At 48.1% G+C, this 22,974-nt stretch overlaps 1 long non-coding RNA gene across 2 annotated transcripts; it reads right to left on the bottom strand.

Annotated features, from left to right (window-relative positions):
* Positions 1 to 3,430: 3,430 nt before the first annotated feature.
* Positions 3,431 to 14,722, bottom strand: LOC142474695 (uncharacterized). 2 transcript variants are annotated; one of them, XR_012790590.1, is made up of 3 exons: positions 14,602 to 14,722; positions 4,390 to 4,437; positions 3,431 to 3,531 (listed from the first exon to the last, which is right to left on the bottom strand). It is a non-coding gene; the product is annotated as an uncharacterized LOC142474695 (long non-coding RNA). The 2 variants fall into 2 exon arrangements; XR_012790589.1 differs by lacking the exon at positions 14,602 to 14,722 and adding an exon at positions 4,543 to 4,784.
* Positions 14,723 to 22,974: the final 8,252 nt, after the last annotated feature.

Below are 22,974 nucleotides of genomic sequence, written 5' to 3'. Positions count from 1 at the left end.
CCCTGACTGTTTCCCTCATTTGTGCCACTTGTCTGTCTGTTTTGTGGAGTGCTTTGACTGTGGCGTCCATTTTTTTTTCAAGAGATGCTGTGCGCTCTCCTATACCGCAGATATCAGCTCTCAGGGCTGCCACTTCAGACTGAAAGCACTTTTTGATGTCTAAGCAGAACTCTCTCATGTCTCTGCGTCTCATAATTTGGTTGTCTCTGCTGGTGTCTTGGCCGACATCTTCCTCCTCTTCCGATTCGGAATCACTTGGCGCCATTCCCTCCTGGCTGGGGGCCCGCGCTGGATCTCCTTTAGTAAAGAAATCTGTCAGGACCGCTGATGTACTCTTTGAGCGGGTCGTTCTCGGCATCCTGGGACTTTGAGGCAGTGTGGAGATATGAATTGGGGCTTGATTGTGCTGTTTTGCTGCTTTTTTATTTAAAATTGCCGCCGGCTGAGAACGGAGCTAATGGCTCACACGTTCATGCACTCCAGCCGTCGCGCATGCGCCTCAACTCCCATTTAACATTTGGGTTGCACATTGATACCCTGACATCCAAATCCTATGCCAAACTAGGTGTACAAACTAGGTGTACTTTAAAGGAACAAATCCTCCCTAAGGCCCTCATGCAGTAAGCAGCGATAAGCCACTTATCACCAGCTTATCGCCAAAAAAGCCACACTGATACACACACACACACTGATACACACACACACAGATACACACACACAGATACACACACACAGATACACACGCACACAGATACACACGCACACAGATACACACGCACACAGATACACAAACACACAGAGATACACATACACACACACACACACACACAAATACACACACACACACACACACACACACTGATACACATACACACACAGATACAGACACACTGATACACACACACACTGATACACACACACACACACTGATACACACACACACACACACACACACACACAGAGATACACCCAGCCTCCCCCTGCACCGCCTGCGACCGCGCAGCAACCACTGCCCGCCCCCGAGCCCATCTCCCACACCAAGGGGACGGGGGGAAGTGAGCGCCGGGGGGCAAAGCTGTGAGCGCCGGGGGGACAAAGCTGTGAGAGCCAGGGGGGCAAAGGTGGGAGCGCCGGGGGGGCAAAGCTGTGAGCGCCGGGGGGGGCAAAGCTGTGAGCGTCGGGGGGGCAAAGCTGTGAGCGCCGGGGGGACAAAGCTGTGAGAGCCGGGGGGGCAAAGGTGGGAGCGCCGGGGGGGCAAAGCTGTGAGCGCCGGGGGGGGCAAAGGTGGGAGCGCCGGGGGGCAAAGATGGGAGTGCCGATGGGGCAAAGGTGGGAGCGCTGGGGGGCAAAGGTGGGAGCGCTGGGGGGCAAAGGTGGGAGCGCCGGGGGGCAAAGGTGGGAGCGCCGATGGGGCAATGATGGGAGCGCTGGGGGGGCAATGGTGGGAGCGCCGGGGGGGCAAAGGTACAATGTGGTACAAAGGTAGGCGCACCCCCGCTACCACCTCCTATTACCCCCCCTGGCTGGGACCCGGGACAGAAAGGGGACACTCACCGCGAACAGAGGAGCTGGGAGCGGGAATACACGTGTGCTCTGCACAAAGCGGAAGTCCCGCCCCCGGCTTCCTCTGACCTGCCTGCAACCAATCCCCTGCGGGCCGGCCGGCATTGTAAGTCCCGCCCCCGGTATCATCATTCATCCAATCCCATGCGGGCCGGCCGGCATTCTAAGTCCCGCCCCCAGCATTCTCCTTCATTCAGTCTCCCCGGCAGCATTCACACACACACATAGAAAATACTTACCGGCCGCCGCATTCTCCTCACCGCCGCTGCCCCGCAATACCGGGACCAGGGACAAAAACCGGGACATAACCGGGACGGAGCTAAAATCGGGACAGGGCAGAAAAAACCGGGTCTGTCCCGGCAAAACCGGGACGAATGGTCACCCTACTTACAGACTATTCACTTGAGTGGACCATAAAGTGTCTTATAGAGGGAACTCTAAGGTGTCTTAAGATGCATTAAGATATATTATGTATGTAAATCTTTATTTATATAGCGCTTTATAAGAGAGGCAATACAGTACAGAAAATTATAGTACAATAAGTGCAACAAACAAAATCAGACAATAGGAAAGGAAATCCCTGGCCTGCAGAGCTTACAGTCTTAATGCTAGATCCATGGAACTCTGTTGTGTTTACGCTAATAATGGGACATTCCTGAAATTGGTACCTGACCCTGTGTGGTAGGCAGAGACACAAGGGCAGTGCCTGCCAATATCATAAAGAGCAGTGCACTTCCTATTTAGTAGAAGTGTGTGTCAGAGTTAAGAGTTCAGTCCAGAGTTAGAGTCTGCTGAGTCTGTCACCTGGCTGGCCCAGGGTGACAGAGAGAGCCTATATCAATTGGCCGTTGGAGAAGGGGAGCCATCAGCCTCTGAGTAGAGCTGATGCAACCTTAGTTAGGGAGGTGGACCAATTCCTCTCAAACTGTTTAGGGGGCGAGGGAAGAGCTAGCCCCACCCTGGGTGCCCTTGACCTGGGGTGGTGGCAGGGACACAGAGACCATCCTGAGGGAGAGCAGTCCTGTGTGGAGGAAGACACCCTGTACCTGATTGACAGTCTTGTTGCTGCTATTCTGCTGCTGTGAATAAAGAGCTGCGGCTGCTTTTAAAGATATACAGTGTGAGACTGGAATCTCTCATCCCCGAGGGGGGGGAGGGGGACTCTCTGGAAGGATTCCACCCGTATTCCTGGGGCTCAGAGATGGAGGCGCTGCACCATTTAATGAGATGGAGGCATTCACCCCAGAAACCTGATCCTGTCACCCCCCATACCATCGCGGGAGACTCAGGCCCTCCGGTTGCCAGCAGGTATGCACCACACTCAGGCACGTAGCCAGACCCTAGTACAGAGGAGGGGGGCCCGATCTGCGATTGGCCCAGGGAAGGGGGGCTACATTGGGAATCGATGTTATTTTTCTTCATATTAATGGGTATCCTCAAAGCTAATGATATGCCAAAATGACGTCCATTAGCAAAACTACAATTGTTTCTTCACTTTTTCTGCTTGATGAATAGGGTGACCAGATTTCGAAAATGAAAAACCGGGACACCTTAAAAAATAATTTATTAAACAAATTACATCACGTGACACCCACCGTTGCCATGACGACAAGACACTCTGATGCGCCTGCAGTGTTAGTGTGTATAGAGGTGGGGGCTTTGCTTGGGCCCTTCAACTCTTACAGCCAGGGCATTATTGGCCAGGAATGCCCAGTTCGGAGGGGATTACTACTTCAAAATGTATTTGATTCGTAACATCATCAAAAAACTCTAATACCAATAACTAACAACCACAGACAATGATAATCTAAACCATCAAATAAAACGTCTACGGCCCTTGTTCAAGCATATTTGCGGTACTTACCAGATAAATCAGTGCCTGCAATCCACGACTGTATCCGCCTCTCCGAGCGTCTGAAAGCAATCCAGCGTTCCTGGTGTGTGGCTGAAGAGGTGAGGGACTCCCTCCTCAAACGGAAAAGAAGAGCAAAAAATAGAGTTGGAACATACCTATCATACAGGGATGAGAGAGACAGAGAATGAGAGACAGAGAATGAGAGAGAGACAGAGAATGAGAGAGAGACAGAGAATGAGAGAGAGACAGAATGAGAGAGAGACAGAGAATGAGAGAGAGACAGAGAATGAGAGAGAGACAGAGAATGAGAGAGAGACAGAGAATGAGAGAGAGACAGAGAATGACAGAGAAAGAGAGGGACATAGGGAGAGAGAGACACAGAGAGAGAGAGAGAGACAAAAGTAATGTACTGTATAACCATTATACCGTACCCCCTAGTATTCGTGTAATCATTGTCCCACACCCCCTATTACTCACTTTTTGGCAATACTGAAATATTCTTTTGACATGCCAATGAAGCTGATTTGATTTGAGAGACACAGAGACACACACAGAGACACAGAGAGAGACAGAGATACAGAGACACACACTGAGACACACAGAGAGAAACAGAGAAACACAGAGAGAGACAGAGACACAGAGAGAGAGACAGAGACACAGAGAGAGAGACAGAGACACAGAGAGACACACAGAGAGAGACAGAGACACACAGAGAGAGACAGAGACACACAGAGAGAGACAGAGACACAGAGAGAGAGAGAGAGAGAGAGAGACGGGCCTATTTAGTAAGCGTCGATAAGGCTGCGTCTATAGTATTTCAGACGGAGGGAAGGCACACACGCTGCAATACACTTGCTGAAGCCTGAGCTTTTTATGGCTTTGCAGGGTATGCAGCGGGTGCGATTGGGGGCGTGGCAATATATATTTGGAGGCGTGGCAATAACGTTCCGGCGCGGACGTCACTTCCCTACCTCACATCCCGATCCACCGGCATTTTTTCAGATGCAGCATCTGAAGCACTGTGCAGACAAGAAGAAAAATGCACACAATGCGCACCAGAGATTAAAATATAGTAAATAATTTATTAATAAAACAAGAAATAACCGAGGGGGATCCAACCCCACCTCAGTACTTTCTTCTCGTTGCTATTGCCACACTATACGTCCTGACGCCGGAAGGGAAGTTGGTACGCGACCAAGACGAGACACCGGATTTACAGTGGAACCACAACATACCACAGATTGCTGGAGGACCACACTGCGAGGGGCGCAGCCTATCGAGTTTCCCGGTCATCGTCCAAAGTCTGGAGCTGCGGATTGACCACCGGATTACCACGGAGCCCGAGCTTGTCTCACACAATGCTTTTACCAAACGGATGTTTGTGAGTTTGTTATTTTTATCTTGTCCAGGAAATGAAATTGTTAAACCGAATTTACACATGGAGCGGGCGCTTTCTCTTCTTTTTTTTGTTTAGATATCTATCGAGGAGGTGGTTGTTTCCCTGAAGAGAGCTGCCAGGGCTCCAGAGGACGCCCGAATTGGATCCTTTTATGATTGAGTTATAACATAGCTATTAGAGCTAGGTTTCTGGACTTTTGTGTTTAGGCCTAGTGTTTATTATTATTTTATTACAGCTACTTTTTAGTAATGGCACTGTTATTAATTCTGGCCACTAATTCTCACTGCCATTATAATCTCTCTCTAGCCACAACCAAATTGCTATATCAGCTATATTATTTATTGGTTATACCAGGGGAGCACAAACTTTTGCAGCTCGCCCCCCTGCCTTCCCTCTGCTGGTGCTCGCGCCCCCCCCCCTTACCTAGATGAGGCGTCACGTGACCTGCAGCGGCATTTGACGAGGGTGACGTCACATGACCCCGCGGCGTAATTTAACATACTGTGCTATATGTATGCACACACAGCTGTTTCTTACACATACAAATACTGTTTTTTCATCCCTATACATCAATAGGGACCACAAAGTATCCACACACACTTTTAGTTGTGCTAAAAACTCTCACATTTCCACACCCACCCACACCATTTATATCCACTCCCACTCCACACACACCTTTTGTAAAGCACTGTACAGTATATACTGTGGACTCTCCATTCATTTTCATTCACACTAATACACATACACACTCTTTCATCACTTGCTTTCAGGAACCTTTTGACACCTCTAGGCATACAACACATCCACACCGGGGGAAGGACCAGCACAAATAACATTACAAGAGACACTGTTTTTAAGTTTACCTTTTGCTTGCTTCATTCATTGTAACATCGCCGGAAGAAGAGATCATTGTATCTCGAAAGCTCGCACAAATAAAAGCATTTCGTTAGCCACAGAACGGTATCATCTATTTATTTTTTGATTATTGAAGCACGGCTAACACGGTACTGATACCTCTATATATATATATATATTGCGCGCGCACACACACATATAACGTTTTATCCAACTTTTTCATTTATCATTTGTAGAGAAAATGAACAATGTCGCCAGAAGTGCTATTTTTCAAAATGTAACATCTCTACTAATTAGTGTAAAATGATACTTCATATAAAGCAGGTTATGGGACCCAGTATAAAATGACCTTCATGTTTCTTATCACATCCCAGTATATGGATACTTTCTATTATCACAAGCTGCTAACATGTGACAGGGCTCAGAGTCTGAGCCCAGAATGTGACATACAGAACATTCTCATTCTAAATTTCAAAAAATATTGTGTTGATTTCTGACCTGACTGCCGTGGTTACAGCTCAACCACTCTGTTCTACTGTATGTCACCACTTTCTGCCACAACCAGCGGACGGTGGATCTGCAAGGAGTTCAACGCTCATTGGCATCACATCTGTGGCTTGGTTGACGTATCATTTCTCCAGCTTTTTATTGTATTGTTTTTAAATAGATTATATTTATTTAGTTGAATAGATATTTATTTAGTTTAATAGATATTTATTTAGTTTAATAGATTATATTTCTAAGTTTAATAAGTTATATTTCTTAGTTTAATAAGTTATATTTCTTAGTTTAATAAATTATATTTCTTAGTTTAATAAGTTATATTTCTTAGTTTAATAAGTTATATTTCTTAGTTTAATAAGTTATATTTGTCAGTTTAATAAATTATATTTCTTAGTTTAATAAGTTATATTTGTTAGTTAATAGATTATATTTGTTAGCACAGTAGATTATATTTACTAGTATTTAAGTCTCCCCCTCAGTGCCCCATTAGGACCCGTGCGCATATTTCACATCTTTTCGTAGTCGCTTATTTTTTAGACCCTCGGAGCTGAAACCTAAAGGGGTCAGCTAAGAAAGTTCGGATCAAGAGGAGCCGCACAGCTTAAAGACAGAACATTTCCAAGGGAGATGGAGACAATTTGGGTAAGATCTGATTAAAGGACAACCTTTGAGGAAGGAAAGGGTGACGGGGGAGTCTAAGAGGGGGGTGAGAGCGCAAGGTGGTGTGTCAGATTGGGGCAGAGAAGGAGAACGCAAAAATGATGGGGATTTGCTGCACACCAAAAAAAAACAATAAGTAGTGATACTTTTACCGGTGCCCCTTAGTCTCAGGGAAGACCGGCATTTCGTCCAATGGATACAATATGATTGATGGGAAAGGGCACACGGATTTGAATAAAAAAAGATAATTTATTGTGCCACAGACTACAATGTTTCGGCTGCTGGCCTTTCTTTGCTGGATTTAGTGGGTTTAGCCACTTTACCTGAGAAAGACCAGCAGGCCGAAATGTTGTTGTCTATGGCAGTGCAAGAGAAAACAGGTTGGGGGGGGTGGGTTCTCGCAAAGTCGCCGACCCATGGGTCAGTGTCTCCGGTGGAAACTAGTCCTGGACCCCGGGAAAGCTGTCTGTGGCCCATACAAGCTGAGTAACATGTAGAAAGGACACATGTATGTTCAGAATGAGTTAGCATGGTATTTTGAGAGGCACCATAGCAGGTCAGTGCAAGTCAGTGCAGAGCACTGCAAGGTCAGTCAATATGAGGAAGGGTCCGATGGAGGAGTTGGAGGGTCCCAGAATATCTCTTAAAGCAGGGGTGCGCAAATCGAGGGGCACGACATTTTCTTGGGAGGAGGGGCTCGGCGCTTACAGAGGCCCCTCGCTCTTCCCCACAGCATTTAAATTAAATGCCGGAGATCGCGCGCAAGGCCTCTGTAAGTTCCCTTTCCTTGTCTCCGGCGGCTTCTGGCGACAGCAACGTGGCGTCACATGATGTGGCATTGCCATAGCAACGTGATATCACATGACGTCGTTACATCAGAACGTCGGGACAAGGTGGGGAAGGTGGAGGGGGGAGCAGGGGGAAAAGGTTGTGCAACCCTGTCTTAAAGCATTGTCTTGCATACAGATCAGAGGCCAAGAATGGATATGGATATCCGATGTGAAGCCGGAAATAAGACAGAAAAGACCGTTTCGGGGGAAGAAGGTGAGTGATGAAATAGCCGTCACTGTGTAACTCTTCCAATTACCTGCAACTTCATGCAGAGAAATAGCAACGCTTGTTTTTAACGTGCTAAGCGCCTAATGGGGAATTCAACTGCTGAGAGGTTAAGGGAGTTACTAACCCAAACTCAGCGACGTTTCTGTGTCTCTGTTATAACTCCCCCAGGACATGCCTGAAAACCAGAGGTAACTCAATGTATTTTTGATAAATAGAAACATGACCTTCTGGGGAGGGGTATATAATGGGTACTGGGCCTGGTGAGGTGGGTATAACGGGTACTGGGCCTGGTGAGGTGGGTATAACGAGTACTGGGCCTGGGGAGGGGCGTATAACAGGGTACTGTGCCTTGGGAGGGTTGTATAACTGGGTACTGGGCCTGGGGAGGTGGGTATAACGGGTATTTGCCCTGTGGAGGGCGGTATAACGTGGTATTGGGGATGGGGTATAAGTGGCACAGGAGCTCTTGCGATACAGAGTAACACTGTCCTTGGTTACAAACACTTCATGTCTCCTGCAGATCAGGACACGCACGAAGGTGGTGCCCTTTGTGCCACCAGACGACGAGATGGTCTACGAGGCGGACGACGAGGCATACGACAAAGCGGGCGTCAAGTGGAACAATGAGGTGGACTACAAGGCGACCGATGACGCAGACGTGGTGTACGATGACCAAGGAGCATACGACAGGTGTGGCCGGATCTGCTGCTTCATCTTTTTTAGGCGGAGAAGACCCCGGGAGCAGGTAGGAGAATACGAGAGGTGCGGACAGATCTGCTGCTTCATCTTTTTTAGGCGGAGAAGAAGCCAGGAGCAGGTAGAAGAGGAGCCAGGGCGTAGATACAGGGGTTTTCTAGGGGCCCTGAGAAGTTGGTTTGACCGCAGGAGAGGCAGATAAGATCAGGAAGGCTGCGGGAGGAGCAGGTACTAGAGGGAGATAGGGATATTGGGCGTGAGAGGGTGAGAGAGAACAAGGAGCAGGGCCGGAGCACGGGTTTCATGCGCCCGAGGCGAAACTTAAAATTTGTGCCCCAGTTGTATAAAAAATAATAAGATAAATAAAATAATAAAATAAACAGTGGCGTAGCTATCGGGGCTGCAGGGGGTGCGACCGCACCCCAGCGCGACGCAAAATAAAAAATAAAAGGGCTCCAAAATACTGGATAAAAAAAAGAATAATAATTTTTAAAAAAAGATAAATAAATAAAATAATAAGAGGAAAAAATAATAATGATTATTAATGCGCCCCTAGGACCTCTGCGCGCTAGGCGACCGCCTAATGGATGGCCGGCCCTGCGAGGTATGCGGGAGGAAAAGGGGTGAATGGGATAGATATGCAGGGGGATGGGGGAGCAGGTGAGTTATACACAGGGGCACAAGGGCCCCGTCACCCGCATCTCTATATACTGAGTGTGCCCCTGTGTATAACAACGCTGATCTGTGCTGCTCCATCTGATCTCACTGCGCAGTGATGCAGGGACCATCCGATCGCCATTTAATGGGGTCAGGAAGGAATTTTTTTCCTCCATTGCACAGCAGGGGTTATGTTTCGCCTTCCTCTGGATCACAGCAACAAACTGCCCTTTGTGCATGAATTATCAGTGAGATCTTTATACACCCTGCATTGGTCTTCACCCCTTTGCTTTCCCTCCCAGCAAAGAGATTCATTATTTAAATAAAATACTCTCTTTAATCAAACCTATGTGTAGTGTCTTTTCTATCCGTTGTATCTATTGCTAACAGCTCAGTGATTCTTCCCCAGGACGCTGCACTAGTGTCACGCTGCCAAGCCCGGGTGTGAGGGAGATTTATAGGGTCACATATACACTTCTGCCAAAACACGAGTGCAAACAGGAAGCCCCTCTGATCTCATATCTTTTATTATACAAAACGGTATATAAAAAGGTAAAAAGAACATACATGGGATTCTGCTACAAATATCTCTCTAATTACAAACCAATTAGCAAATCATTCAGATTAGAGTCGAGCGAAAAGAAAGGGTTAAGTATCTCATGTACAGTATATGCAGTGTAGGCTGTTCTGCAGCATTACATGCAGGGGACAACGTTTAGGGGATATAAGTAATGCTGATCTCAGAGCTGACCGGCCGACCAGCTGACCTGCTCTACTGGCTGACCGGCTGACCTGCTCTACTGGCTGACCGGCTTCTCTTCTTTCAGCTAAATGACCTGAATTGTGGCCCCTGTATCTCCCAATTAAACGTTTTATTGGCATATTCTTGTTTGACTCGTTCTATACAGACATTTTCTATATATTCACTGTGGGATTTGATAACATCTGTAAGATCTCTCAGAATATCACATTCTGTACGTTTGTGCTGAAGATTTTTCCATTCTCAATTTACTTAATATTAGTTTTTGGCTTCAATTATTTATATCGAGTCCAAAATACCTTTATACAGAATGCTGTTCCCTTTAGCCCACAAATGCTGCTTCATTAAAGCCCATGGGTGGCACTTTATGCATTCTCAAACTTTTAGGCAACATCCCTAATTTCCAAAAGTGGGATTAAATCTGTGCATATTTAAATGGTTAATTTTCTTACTCAGACTACTAAATCCCTCCCCAAATATATCCGTTTCACATAACAGTGTGTGTGCTTCTCCTTACGCCTAACTGGCACGTCGTCCTTACGGGCGCCACTCCATGTAACTTCACGCTGCCCTCCAGTGGCAAAAGAAATAAGATACATTTACTATACTCGTCTGGCAGCTGCTCCCGTATAAGGTGGGTAACTCTGTATTAGGGGTCTTGGTAGAGTATATTTTATACTTATGTCGGATAGATGAGGAATTAATATTCCTAACGGGTTATTGTGAGAGGCCTTAGATCTTATCCTATATGCACGCAGCCCTCGCCTCTCTGACCTTGAACACGTACTTCAATCTGATTTTTTGAGACTTGAAACGGGATTTCCCAAAACAAACTGATTTTAAACACTGACAAGACTGTAACAATGGTATTTGGGACCAGAGCTAAATTGCTAAAGCTGCCAATCACAGAGCTACAGATAAAAACCAGCTCTAATACCATCCTAGCCCCTGTTACTGGTTTGAAATATCTGGGCATATAGTTCAACTCCCATTTAACATTTGGGTTGCACATTTATACCCTGACATCCAAATCCTATGCCAAACTAGGTGTACTTTACAGGAACAAATCCTCCCTAAGGCCCTCATGCAGTAATCGCCTACAGCGATTCAGTAAGCCCAGAGTAGCTGGCGATTAGAGCAAAAATAACCGTTTTTTTTTTTGCCGGAAAATAAATAAATAAATAAAATCGGCAGACGCGCGGTGATAAGCCACTTTTCGGCACTGATCGCCAGTTTTTCAAACACGCTCAATTCTATAAGCCCTGATCAGCTTATTGCAGCTGATCGCCACTTTAAAATTGCTGTTTCTTCTCCAAATTGTCCAGCCACAAAAGTTGGCAAGAAGGTGAGGTGAAGCTGCGATGAAAATAAAATGCATGTGTTCCAGAGCTGATATCCATTAATATCAGCACCAGAGACCCCCGGCATGAATCCGATGCATAAAAAATGCATTTACAGGCTACTTCATTACCGCCAAGGCAATGAAGGGGTTATATACCCGTGCCAGGCTTATTGCGGGCAGCGGGGGTGGGTGAAGGTGGTATTTGGCCCTGGGTGGGTGTTTAGGCCTTGCCAGGGGGTTGCGGGATGACTTAACCTCTTCTTTAAATTAGCGGTTAATACCGCTAAGGTAATGAAGGGGTCAACCCCTCCCGCTACCCCCCCATCCGGTAGGCCTAAACACCCATCCTTGGGGCCAATACCCCGTTCACCCACCCCCGCTACCCAGAATAAACAAAAATACACATAACAGCCCCACTAGCCACCTCCTAGGTCCCTAATAAACCATTACAATATTCATAAAACCATTATTTTTTTTACACCCAGGATTATTACATGGGATTAGGGCTATGTTATTCAGTGAGGGGTTGTATGTTTGTATTTGTAGGGACAGGCAAGGCCGGAGCCAGATGGGTTTCTCCTGCCTCTGTCCTCCCTGTCTCCTGACCCTTCCTGTAGCCGGACATACAGAATATTGATAACAGAAGGGGAAATAAAACTAAGAGGTGCCGACAGGAGAAGGCCGTGTCATATCTATTCTTAGGGTGACCAGATTTTGAAAATGAAAAACCAGGGGACAATTATATTATTATTTATTTAAAAAAAAAAATCTTACATTAACAGTTTATTTATTGTATTACACTTATACTTTACTATCATTAGTCCTTGTTACGTGTGTGTGTGTGTGTGTGTGTGTGTGTGTGTGTGTGTGTGTGTGTGTGTGTGTGTGTGTGTGTGTGTGTGTGTCTCGGATGACCTCACTAAATCAAACAAAAAAAAAAAGCCAGATGTGAATGGCTTCTGAACCCCTTAACCAGTGTCTGGATGCCCCCACTTCACAATTGCTAAAGCAGCAATCCCTCCTGGGATCTTACCTGATCCGCAGTCCCTCAAGGTACTATACTGGAGGGGAGGTATTCCCTACCTGTCTTCCGATGTCTCCCGTGTGAAACTTGAGTCAAATCTGGAAGAAAGCAGTATAGGTTATTTTGGTGTAGGTATACGGCAGTTAAGGTAAGACAGAGAGAGTGGGTGACAGACTGAGTGAGTGAGACAGAGACAGAGAGAGACAGTGAGAGAGAAACAGTGAGAGAGAGACAATGAGAGAGAGACAGTCAGTGACAGAGAGACAGTGAGAGAGAGACAGTCAGTGACAGAGAGAGAGGCAGTGACAGAGAGAGTGACAGAGAGACAGTTACAGAGAGACAGGAGGACAGAACAGAGAGTCAGGAGGACAGAACAGAGAGACAGGAGGACAGAACAGAGAGAGACAGCAGGACAGAACAGAGAGAGACAGGAGGACAGAACAGAGAGACAGGAGGACAGAACAGAGAGACAGGAGAACAGAACAGAGAGACAGGAGGACAGAACAGAGAGACAGGAGGACTGAGCAGAGAGACAGGAGGACAGAACAGAGACACAGACAGAGAGACAGAGGAACAAACAGATGACAGATGAGAGACAGATGACAGATGAGACAGAACAGAGACCGAGAGAGAACAGAGACCGAGAGAGAACAGAGACCGGGAGAGAGAGAGAGACTGAGAGAGACAGGGAGAGAGAGACAGAGAGACAGACTGCCTGACACTTGGGTGTGTGGGTGGGTTATGGGTGACTGCCTGACACCTTTTATGGGAGACTGCCTGACACTTGGGTGGGTTTAATGGGAGACTGCCTGACACTTGGGTGGGTGGGTGAGAGACTGCCTGACACTTGGGTGGGTGGGTGAGAGACTGCCTGACACTTGGGTGGGTGGGTGGGAGACTGCCTGACACTTGGGTGGGTGGGAGACTGCCTGACACTTGGGTGGGTGGGTGGGAGACTGCCTGACACTTGGGTGGGTGGGTGGGAGACTGCCTGACACTTGGGTGGGTGGGTGGGAGACTGCCTGACACTTGGGTGGGTGGGTGGGAGACTGCCTGACACTTGGGTGGGTGGGTGGGAGACTGCCTGACACTTGGGTGGGTGGGTGGGAGACTGCCTGACACTTGGGTGGGTGGGTGGGAGACTGCCTGACACTTGACTGCCTGACACTTTGACTGCCTGACACTTTAGACTGCCTGACACTTTAGACTGCCTGACACTTTAGACTGCCTGACACTTTAGACTGCCTGACACTTGGGTGGGAGACTGCCTGACACTCATGGGTGAATGCCTGACACGTGGGTGGGTGACTGACTGACACGTGGGTGGGTGACTGACTGACACGTGGGTGGGTGGGTGACTGACTGACACGTGGGTGAGTGGGTGAGTGGGTTGGTGTCTGTATACATTCTGTCACTGGGAGGGGGGGCAGTCACACACACAAAGACTGGGAGGGGGGCAGTCACACACACGCACACACACACACACTTGGAGGGGGCAGTCACACACACACACTGGGAGGGGGGGCAGTCACACACACACACTGGGAGGGGGGGCAGTCACACACATACTGGGAGGGGGGGCAGTCACACACACACAATGGGAGGGGGGCAGTCACACACAGACTGGGAGGGGAGCAGTCACCCACACACACACACACACACACACACAGACTGGGAGGGGGGGCAGTCACACACACACACACACACACAGACTGGGAGGGGGCAGTCACACACGCACAGACTGGGAGGGGGGCAGTCATACACACAGACTGGAAGGGGGGGGCAGTCACACAAACACAGACTTGGAGGGGGGGCAGTCACACACACACAGACTGGGAGGGGGGGCAGTCACACACGCAGACTGGAAGGGGGGGGCAGTCACACACACAGACTGGGAGGGGGCAGTCACACACACAGACTGGGAGGGGGGGCATTCACACAAACACAGACTGGGAGGGGGCAGTCACACACGCACAGACTGGGACGGGGGGCAGTCACACACACACAAACTGGGAGGGGGGGCAGTCACACACGCACAGACTGGGAGGGGGGCAGACACATACACAGACTGGGAGGGGGGCAGTCACACACACACTGGGAGGGGGGGCAGTCATACACACACAGACTGGGAGGGGGCAGTCACACACACACAGACTGGGAGGGGGCAGTCACACACACACAGACTGGGAAGGGGCAGACATACACACACAGGCGACATGGGGCTTACCTGTAGTGCCACTATAGGGAGCCAGAAGTAGTGAGGCTTTTTTCCAGTCTGCCGGCAGTTTCAGTTGCCAGCTGTGAGCCTTCCTTCTGGTGCGCACACACACACACACACACACACACACACACACACACACACACACTACATCCGTCCCCGATACTAAACCCCGCCCCCGGCATCCTGCTATTGGGGAAGATAAATAAATACTCACGGCCGCCGCATCCTCCTCATGCTGCCGTCTCCGCGCACGGGACCAGTCACCAGGTTTCAAACCCGGGACATTTCCGGGACAGCACAGAAAAAATCAGGACTGTCCCGGCAAAACCGGGACGAATGGTCACCCTATATATATACTGTGTGTATATATATATACTGTGTGTAGATGTGTGTGTGTATATATAATGTGTGTATATGTGTGTATATATACTGTGTGAATATATACTGTGTGCATATGTGTGTATATATTAGCCATTACTGAATAATGATAAAGACCACTAAGGCTTCGTCCACCAGAGGCCGCAACAGCGTGAGCAAAGCACACAAAGTGCAGCCCTCTATGGGGCAGGCCCCAGTCGGCGTGCGTGTGCGCACGCATTAAGCGCGATTCGTGACCGCCTTTGCCAAAAGACAAGATTTTAGTCTTTTGGCGCGGCGGCCGAGCTGTGGCAACGTCACGACGGTGGTTCAGCCAATGTGGGCGAATCAGCCGCGTGACGCCATTTCCGCCCCCCCCCCCCACTCTCCCTGGCGGATCTCCTGCTCTTCACTGAAAGCGCAAACCGCAGGTCGCGGCTGAAACTGGTGCACGTGCCACCAGGCGCTCTGATGCGCGCGGGCACGCAGTGACTGGGGCCGTAGCCTAACGTTGGCGAACTGACGCTTGTATTTAATTTAATGCTGTGTAACTTAAATCCGTCCATTAGGACAAGACTTCTTTTTTAAGACAAAGTTGATTTTTGACATGGGCTCTAATGAACCTATTTTCACTTGTATGTCTTTGGTTTGTTTATATCTGCCCAAACTCATAGGCACAAACAAGCTTAAAGATAAAGTATTATTTGTTGCTCTGTACAAAGTGTAGCCCTTTTTCTGAACCCTCCCAAAGGAACTACTGGTTACTGTACAACACCTGCGGCTCCAGGAGATCTGAGCCTCCGCTAGCTGGGAGCCTGGGGTAACACTCATACACTTACTTAGCGCAGCGCCTCCACTTACCCAGGATCCCCGTGATGTGAGATTCCCCTGGGCAAGAAACATACAACACCATATGATTGTAACTGGTTTTACTATAATAATGCACGGTAGCAATAACACAACATGTACACTTATACTCTAACGGTATAACCTTAACATGTAACCTTAGTGGCTCGGCCACTCTCATCAGGAGCAACGTCTCCGTCCCCTCACCGCGTGCCCCACACACCGTGTCCATGTATGTTAAAGTAATGGTATAGGCTCAGTTCTTTAACCACTCGCTCAGTGTTCCTAAAGAGTTTAGCCTAAGGCGGGATCAGCGCCTGTTGACCGGTGTTGGTGCACTTGATGTTATAGTACCTTCCGGTCATGGCGGTGACCGGTACCTCTTCGCAAAGGGTCAGATGAATCACGGTCTGCCTCTTGGTCTTAATGTCCAGCCGTCTGGTCCCAGGCGACTCGCCAGCAACCTGCTCCGCACGCTTGTCTCTTTGTCCCTAGCTGTCTACACAGTAAGGGTCATGCTCGCTACTACTATAGGCCGTCCCTGCAGCACAGCAACCTTTGGTGTCTTCAGGGAACACTCCTAGGGGCCTACGAGGTAGCCTGTTTTTTGCAGGTGGGTCACTGACCCCCTGCACCCACACTACCTCTCTCTTCACCTCCCGGATCCCCTCTGACTAACTTCTCCCTAACCTCTGCAGCAAATGCACTGCACTCACACTGAACCTACAGCAACCCACTGCACTCACTCGGTACCTGCAGCAACCGCACTAAACACACACTGAACCTGCAGCAACCCACTGCACTCACACGGAACCTGCAGCAACCGCACTGCAGTCAACCGGTACCTGCAGCTACACTGCACTGCACACACATACTGTGCCTACTTGTCAGCGCTCACAGCACTACCAGCCGTGACACTGACAAGACTGCACACTCACACCTAAGGGCAGGGTCCCTAACCTAGGGGCCGTCCCTCAGTACCTACCCCGTACCCTGGTGGGGATTGGGGCCTGCCTGGGATCTGGGGAATTACCTTACCTGGTGTAGGAGCCACTTGCTCCCTACACCCTTCCTCCCCCTTCCTGCTCCCAGCTCCAACTGCCAAACGTGGTCCCCGCAACATTGTAGCCTTCCTCCACAGGAGAAGCTGCAAAACCCTATTTGCTGGCTGGCTGCACGTGATGTAGGTGAAAGGGCAATCCCCAGAGGCTGCTGGGAATTGTAGTCCACTCAGGACCTCTTTAGCATTGGGACCGCGTGCGCTGCCCTTACTGCGCCTGCGCGACCAATGCGCACGCTCGCGCAACCTGTCATGGCGGCCCCCACTAGCCGGGTACGCCGCAGAGACTCCGGGGGCTCGGAGCGCTCCCTGCTCCGGCCCCCACCTTTGCGTTATGCCGGCGGGTCCGTCGCTGCCTCCGGCGGCAGCCGCGATCGCTCGGCACGCTACAGAGGGGGTCTCTGGAGGCAAAATAAGACCGGGGCTACAAAAGTATTGACTTTACAAGGTATGACGGTGTGTTTGGTGACAGTATACCAACTCCCAGAGATTAAAGCCCAATTGAACACTACGTTAACCTTTTAAAAATGATGAATGTTCAAGGAATTTAATATATTTATACAGTAGGATTATCTCTTTGTCCAGCAATGCTATACTAGCCCTTCCATCAATAAATGGGTTCAAATAAATATTTGTAATTGGTACAAATGCTATTACATATTTCTTGGACAATAATACAATTATTCTCAACAATATTCAGCTGAGAAAGAGGAAATCCTTTTGTTAATCAGTGCGCTGGGGGTTTTGGTACAGTATATCCTTCCCTGCCAGGAATGCCAGGCATTCACCTCTGAAGAATTTCTGTACTGTGAATGTCCCCACAGTCTGAGCCTGCAATACACAGGGAAATAAAAGGTCTGACTATCACAGCAAGCTACAGTATCAACACCACCTTCCCATGTCTGCAATTCCAGACAATAACTGGAAATGCAATGAATAGAAAGGCTGAGAAAGTTTAATAAAGTAGTTAAATAAAAATGACTATTGAATCACAAATGCTTTGTGTTTCACATAGAATTACTACAACCCTCATATATATTACTAGCTGATATACCCGGCGTTGCCCGGGATGTTATAGGGCGGAGACGGAGGGTGCTGTAGGTCAGAGGGGGTTGAGGGGGGTGGTTGAAAGGTGGTAGTTATAGGGTGTGTGAGAGGCGGGGGGTAAGTGTCTGATTGAGCAGGGGTGGGTAAGAGGGGGTGTGAGTTGTGTGTGTTAGAGGGGGGTGGGAGGGGAGTCTGATAGGTGGGATGGGGTGAGTGAAGGTGTGCAACTAAGGAGGGGTAGGTAAGAGGAGGGGGGTGGGTGAGAGGTGGGTTGTAGGGGTAGGTAAGAGGAGGGGGGTAGGCAGGTGTGTGAGAGGTGGGTTGTAGGGATAGGTAAGAGGGGGGTTGAGATGGGTGTGTGAAAGGTGGGTCGTTGAGGTTGGGGGGGTGACAGGCGGCAAGTGGAGAGGCAGGAAAGGTGGTGTAGAGATGGTAAAGTGGGTAAAAGGTGAGGGGGGGGGTTGTGGCGGCAGGCGTTGAGGGGTAACATTGGTTATCCGCTGTGCGGGTGATAGGTGTAGATCTGGGAGAGCTATGAAAGTGGGTGAAATAGGGTAAGTGGGTGAGTGTGCATGGGGGACACATACATATGTTTAATTATTCCAGAGAGGTGGAGACAGGGAGAGGCGGCTGGTGGCGGGCGGGGGACAGAGATGGGTATTTTGGAGGGGTGAGAGGGGGGGTGGCGTGTGTGGAAAGGGCGCGCAGGCGGGCATTATTGGGGAGTGGTGAGAGGGGTTGGTGCGCGCAGGCAAGAATTATTAAGGGCGTGCGCAGGCGGTCATTCAGTGGGGGTGGCATGGTGGGAAAGGGCGCGCGCAGACATACCATGGATCACACATACATTTTAACCCCCATTACACCTGTATAGATCATGTCATGGCCGCATTGTGCTGCAATCCTGGCAGCTATAAGTCACACTGCACACCTTACACCCTGGGGCCTCTGCCTTAGCATATTGTAATGAGATGAATTACAGCGTGTGTGTGCAATCCCTGCTGCTTCCCCCCCTCACCCTCTCAGGCAGGAAGCTGCACTAATCCTCATGCTCAAAACATAAGCACAACTACACACTGACTCACAGACACTGCCTGAGTAATACACGTAACTACACACTGACTCACAGACACTGCCTGAGTAATACATGTAACTACACACTGACTCGCAGACACTGCCTGAGTAATACACGTAACTACACACTGACTCACAGACACTGCCTGAGTAATACACATAACTACACACTGACTCACAGACACTGCCTGAGTATTACACGTAACTACACACTGACTCACAGACACTGCCTGAGTAATACACGTAACTACACACTGACTCACAGACACTGCCTGAGTAATACATGTAACTACACACTGACTCACAGACACTGCCTGAGTAATACACGTAACTACACACTGACTCACAGACACTGCCTGAGTAATACACATAACTACACACTGACTCACAGACACTGCCTGAGTAATACATGTAACTACACACTGACTCACAGACACTGCCTGAGTAATACATGTAACTACACACTGACTCGCAGACACTGCCTGAGTAATACATGTAACTACACACTGACTCACAGACACTGCCTGAGTAATACATGTAACTACACACTGACTCACAGACACTGCCTGAGTAATACACGTAACTACACACTGACACACAGACACTGCCTGAGTAATACATGTAACTACACACTGACTCACAGACACTGCCTGAGTAATACACGTAACTACACACTGACTCACAGACACTGCCTGAGTAATACACGTAACTACACACTGACTCACAGACACTGCCTGAGTAATACACGTAACTACACACTGCCTGAGTAATACATGTAACTACACACTGACTCACAGACACTGCCTGAGTAATACATGTACTACACACTGACTCACAGACACTGCCCGAGTAATACATGTAACTACAAACTGACTCACAGACACTGCCTGAGTAATACACGTAACTACACACTGACTCACAGACACTGCCTGAGTAATACATGTAACTACACACTGACTCACAGACACTGCCTGAGTAATACATGTAACTACCCACTGACTCACAGACACTGCCTGAGTAATACACGTAACTACACACTGACTCACAGACACTGACTGAGTAATACACGTAACTACGCACTGAATCAGACACTGCCTGAGTATTACACGTAACTACACACTGACTCACAGACACTGCCTGAGTAATACACGTAACTACACACTGACTCACAGACACTGCCTGAGTAATACATGTAACTACACACTGACTCTCAGACACTGCCTGAGTAATACATGTAACTACGCACTGACTCACAGACACTGCCTGAGTAATACACGTAACTACACACTGACTCACAGACACTGCCTGAGTAATACACGTAACTACACACTGACTCACAGACACTGCCTGAGTAATACATGTAACTACACACTGACTCACAGACACTGCCTGAGTAATACATGTAACTACACACTGACTCACAGACACTGCCTGAGTAATACATGTAACTACACACTGACTCGCAGACACTGCCTGAGTAATACATGTAACTACACACTGACTCGCAGACACTGCCTGAGTAATACATGTAACTACACACTGACTCACAGACACTGCCTGAGTAATACACGTAACTACACACTGACTCACAGACACTGCCTGAGTAATACACGTAACTACACACTGACTCACAGACACTGCCTGAGTAATACACGTAACTACACACTGCCTGAGTAATACATGTAACTACACACTGACTCACAGTCACTGCCTGAGTAATACATGTAACTACACACTGACTCACAGACACTGCCTGAGTAATACATGTAACTACAAACTGACTCACAGACACTGCCTGAGTAATACACGTAACTACACACTGCCTCAGTAATACATGTAACTACACACTGACTCACAGACACTGCCTGAGTAATACATGTAACTACACACTGACTCACAGACACTGCCTGAGTAATACATGTAACTACGCACTGACTCACAGACACTGCCTGAGTAATACACGTAACTACACACTGACTCACAGACACTGCCTGAGTAATACACGTAAATACACACTGACTCACAGACACTGCCTGAGTAATACATGTAACTACACACTGACTCACAGACACTGCCTGAGTAATACATGTAACTACACACTGACTCGCAGACACTGCCTGAGTAATACATGTAACTACACACTGACTCACAGACACTGCCTGAGTAATACATGTAACTACACACCGACTCACAGACACTGCCTGAGTAATACATGTAACTACACACTGACTCACAGACACTGCCTGAGTAATACATGTAACTACACACTGACTCACAGACACTGCCTGAGTAATACACGTAACTACACACTGCCTGAGTAATACATGTAACTACACACTGACTCACAGACACTGCCTGAGTAATACATGTAACTACACACTGACTCACAGACACTGCCTGAGTAATACATGTAACTACCCACTGACTCACAGACACTGCCTGAGTAATACACGTAACTACGCACTGAATCAGACACTGCCTGAGTAATACACGTAACTACGCACTGAATCAGACACTGCCTGAGTATTACACGTAACTACACACTGACTCACAGACACTGCCTGAGTAATACATGTAACTACACACTGACTCACAGACACTGCCTGAGTAATACATGTAACTACACACTGACTCACAGACACTGCCTGAGTAATACACGTAACTACACACTGACTCACAGACACTGCCTGAGTAATACACGTAACTACACACTGCCTGAGTAATACATGTAACTACACACTGACTCACAGACACTGCCTGAGTAATACATGTAATTACACACTGACTCACAGACACTGCCTGAATAATACATGTAATTACACACTGACTTACAGACACTGCCTGAGTAATACATGTAACTACGCACCGACTCAGACACTGCCTGAGTAATACACGTAACTACACACTGACTCACAAACACTGCCTGAGTAATACATGTAACTACACACTGACTCACAGACACTGCCTGAGTAATACACGTAACTACACACTGACTCACAGACACTGCCTGAGTAATACACGTAACTACACACTGACTCACAGACACTGCCTGAGTAATACATGTAACTACGCACTGACTCACAGACACTGCCTGAGTAATACACGTAACTACACACTGACTCACAGACACTGCCTGAGTAATACACGTAAATACACACTGACTCACAGACACTGCCTGAGTAATACATGTAACTACACACTGACTCACAGACACTGCCTGAGTAATACATGTAACTACACACTGACTCGCAGACACTGCCTGAGTAATACATGTAACTACACACTGACTCACAGACACTGCCTGAGTAATACATGTAACTACACACCGACTCACAGACACTGCCTGAGTAATACATGTAACTACACACTGACTCACAGACACTGCCTGAGTAATACATGTAACTACACACTGACTCACAGACACTGCCTGAGTAATACACGTAACTACACACTGCCTGAGTAATACATGTAACTACACACTGACTCACAGACACTGCCTGAGTAATACATGTAACTACACACTGACTCACAGACACTGCCTGAGTAATACATGTAACTACCCACTGACTCACAGACACTGCCTGAGTAATACACGTAACTACGCACTGAATCAGACACTGCCTGAGTAATACACGTAACTACGCACTGAATCAGACACTGCCTGAGTATTACACGTAACTACACACTGACTCACAGACACTGCCTGAGTAATACATGTAACTACACACTGACTCACAGACACTGCCTGAGTAATACATGTAACTACACACTGACTCACAGACACTGCCTGAGTAATACACGTAACTACACACTGACTCACAGACACTGCCTGAGTAATACACGTAACTACACACTGCCTGAGTAATACATGTAACTACACACTGACTCACAGACACTGCCTGAGTAATACATGTAATTACACACTGACTCACAGACACTGCCTGAATAATACATGTAATTACACACTGACTTACAGACACTGCCTGAATAATACATGT

The sequence above is a fragment of the Ascaphus truei genome (assembly GCF_040206685.1).
Source record: "Ascaphus truei isolate aAscTru1 chromosome 20 unlocalized genomic scaffold, aAscTru1.hap1 SUPER_20_unloc_1, whole genome shotgun sequence".
In the NCBI taxonomy this organism is placed as follows: domain Eukaryota; kingdom Metazoa; phylum Chordata; class Amphibia; order Anura; family Ascaphidae; genus Ascaphus; species Ascaphus truei.
The sequence above is the reverse complement of the archived record's forward strand: the minus strand, read 5'-3'. Positions and strand labels throughout refer to the sequence as shown.